The sequence below is a fragment of the Schistocerca cancellata genome, chromosome 7 (genome assembly GCF_023864275.1).
Source record: "Schistocerca cancellata isolate TAMUIC-IGC-003103 chromosome 7, iqSchCanc2.1, whole genome shotgun sequence".
Classification (NCBI taxonomy): domain Eukaryota; kingdom Metazoa; phylum Arthropoda; class Insecta; order Orthoptera; family Acrididae; genus Schistocerca; species Schistocerca cancellata.
Window position 1 is genome coordinate 46,461,972 of NC_064632.1, and position 3,662 is coordinate 46,465,633.

Here is a 3,662-nt window from a genome sequence, read left to right on the forward strand (position 1 = left end):
TCCTTGATTCACACAATGCCAAACACAAAGAAATAGATCAATATGGCTGAAACTTGGTGTGCATTCTTTCCAAAGGTGCTACTAACTAAACATCACCTCGATACGCGCCGGTGGTGCAATCTCTCGGACTTTGACGGACTTTTCAAACGCCCCTCGTACTCCGAAATCAACACAGCAGAGCCTACTTATGAGGAACTGATAGGTTGTTTATTGGACATATTGACCGAGCTTGGCGTCGACAATATTGTGTGCGGGCACTCATGCGTGTACTAGAGCAAAACACGCTGCTCTGTATATGCTTGACGTGGTGGTGGGGGGTAGGAGGATCCCTCAAGTTGTGATTGTGCGGAGCGTCGGGGCGTTGAATGGCAACCCCCGTGGGAGATTAATCACTCTACTGGGCACCACATTCCCGCAGGAGGGGCCCTTAATTGCAGTTTTTGTGCCGCCAGATATTCGACAGGGCCCTCAAAATATGGTGGCGCCGTGGTGAGGGACCAAAAAAAAAAAGCTCTGAAAATTCCACGCGCACCATTGCTTACTTTGATGCAAATATTCGTCCACCGTTTTTACGGCGGTGTGTTTTTTAAATGTTAACACGGCCACTTGACAGCGTCACCGAAAGGATACCACGAATAAATTAAAACCGCAGGGTTTTGTTTTTTTAATCATATGTATGCGTGCCGAAGGCTACAGTCACATGTACGAGTGGGAACGTTTGTGCTGTTTGAGCTACACTGTTGGAATTAACAGTGTGCCGTAATTTTCATCTCCTATGGAGACAGCTAATATCGTTACAAGAGAGTCAATTTACTTCTGTAATCAATCTGCCTTCATACTGAAGTGACGTCACTGGAGAGTGCGTTTATTGCGTGGTCAGATGCAATCAAATGTCGACGCTATATCAGCCTGAGCGCGCTGCCTGTAGAAATATTTTGTGGCCAATATTTAAACATGTCGGGTGATTTATAAAACAGTATTGTCAAACAAAATGTAAGACTACATCGGCTGTTAAAGGGTTACTGCTGCTGAATTTTGACACAGGCGCCCCTTTCGGAATTCCCGCTGACAGCCTAATATTTTTTTCATTGGTGAAAAAGGATCTTGAGGCCACATAAGAAACAATACGAATAAACTAGTAACGAATGTGTCAACTAAATGAATTCTTCCCGATTTCGTCCCGGTGGACGTTTACCTACTAGGACGGTTGATATTTTTATATGTCGGGAATCCGATATGTCGTTTTTTTCAAAAGATCTCAGTATCGGCTCTCGATACACCAAAAAAAAGAGTATCGATACATCGGTGTATGGACGGAAAAAACATCGACGTACCTGCCTCCAAAAATATCGGCTGCGCATTGCCAATATACCGCCAGTTTTAGAGCTTTACATTTAAGTATTGATTTATTATTAGATATTCTGTACATCAATAAGCTAGCAGCCTGCCTGTCCCCCTTAGAGCAAGAATTGAAAGGAAAACGTTATACGTTCACATATGGCATTAACCACTTTGCTAACATTGGTAATTGTACGAGGTGAAATCAATTATTTTCTGCAAAGTAGTTATAAAATTTTATTGTAATCAAATAGGAAAGTTACAAGAACATCATTTTTCGACATAGTCTCCTTGCGTTTCAATGCATTTGGTCCATCGTTGCAGAAGCTTCCTGATTCCCTCATAAAAGAAGGTTCTCGGTTGAGCTGCAAGCCAGGAATGCACCGCTTCTCTCACTGCTTCGTCCGAGGCAAATCGACGGCACCTTAATGCCTGTTTCGGTGGACCAAAGAAGCGACAGTCAGAAGGGGCAAGATCGGGACTATATGGAGGATGGTCCAGTACTTCAAATTTGAGTTTCTGGAGGGTTTGAGCATTGTGGGCAGCAGAATGCCGACGGGCATTGTCGTGCAACAACACAACACCTTTTGACAGCAATCCTCAACGTTTTCTTCGAATTGCAGGTTTAGCCTGTCAGTAAGCATCTCACTGTAACATGGCGCAGGGGTTAGCACGCTGGACTCGCATTCTGGAGGACGACGGTTCAAACAGGCGTCTGGCCATTCCGATTTAGGTTTTCCGTGATTTCCGTAGATCGCTTCAGACAAATGCCGGGATGGCTCCTTTGGATGGGCATGGCCTTCTTTCTTCCCCATTCTTTCCTAATCTGATGGGACTGATGACCTCGCTGTTAGGTCCCCTCCCCCCCCCCCAAAAATCAATCAACCAACCAACCTTTATTACTTCAATAGTTCATATGACAAGCTGAAGTCTACATGTGGTGGCACTTAAAGGTGAACCTCAATTCACAAACCCAGCAGCAAAGCATTGTACTCGTCACCGGCAGCTCTTACGCTCAGTGCAGCCCAGTGACGTGACCTTCACAGTCAGCATCTCAGCATGGTGGCCGAGGTGCATCTGGTGGGCTAAATTATGGATAAATCACAAGAGATTCATGCTGGATCGTAATTTCTGACAGGTTGCGTTGTTGTGCTTGACAACGAGTGGTCATGTGCGACGTCGCGAATACGTTAAGCGTGTCAGTCGTGCTCATAACGGTGTTCTCTATAGTTGTGAGTGCATTATGTTAGTGCTAAGTGAATTCGAAAGTGGGCAAATTATAGTTGCTTTCATGGTGTATGCTTATCTATCCAAAGTAGCCGAACAGTTTCGTGTTTCAAGTGCCACTGTATCGACGATTTCTGTCGGCATACAGGAAAAGCGGAATAACATCATCCACTAAGTCACAACGTGGACGAAAGTGTGTGTTGACTGCCCTTGTCAGGCGATCATTGAGGAAGAAATTGAAAAAAAAATAGGAGCTCACTACAGAACTAATTATCGGACTCGCGACGTAAACCCTGTCAGTATGGGTTTCGAAGAAGACGATCGTGTCATACCCAGCTCGTGCTAGTCGTCCACGAGACTCAGAGGGCCATAGACACGGGTTCCCAGGTAGATGCTGTTTTTCTTGACTTCCGCAAGGCGTTCGATACAGTTCTTCAAGGTTGTTTAATGAACAAAGTAAGAGAATATGGACTATCAGACCAATTGTGTGATTGGATTGAAGAGTTCCTAGGTAACAGAACGCATCATGTCATTCTCAATGGAGAGAAGTCTTTCGAAGTAAGAGTGATTTCAGGTGTGCCGCAGGGGAGTGTCGTAGGACCGTTGCTATTCACAATATACATAAATGACTTTGTGCATAACATCTGAAGTTCACTAAGGCTTTTTGTGGATGATGCTGTGGTATATCGAGAGGTTGTAACAATGGAAAATTGTACTGAAATGCAGGAGGATCTGCACCGAATTGACGCATGGTGCAGGGAATGGCAATTGAATCTCAATGTAGACAAGTGTAATGTGCTGCGGATACATAGAAAGAAAGATCCTTTATCATTTAGCTACAAAATAGCAGGTCAGTAACTGCAAGCAGCTAATTCTATAAATTATCTGGGAGTAGGTATTAGGAGTGATTTAAAAAGGGAATGATCATATAAAGTTGATCATCGGTAAAGCAGATGCCAGACTGCGATTCATTGGAAGAATCCTAAGGAAATGCAATCCGAAAACAAAGGAAGTAGGTTACAGTACACTTGTTCGCCCACTGCTTGTATATTGCTCATCAGTGTGGGGTCCGTACCAGATGGGGTTGATGGACGAGA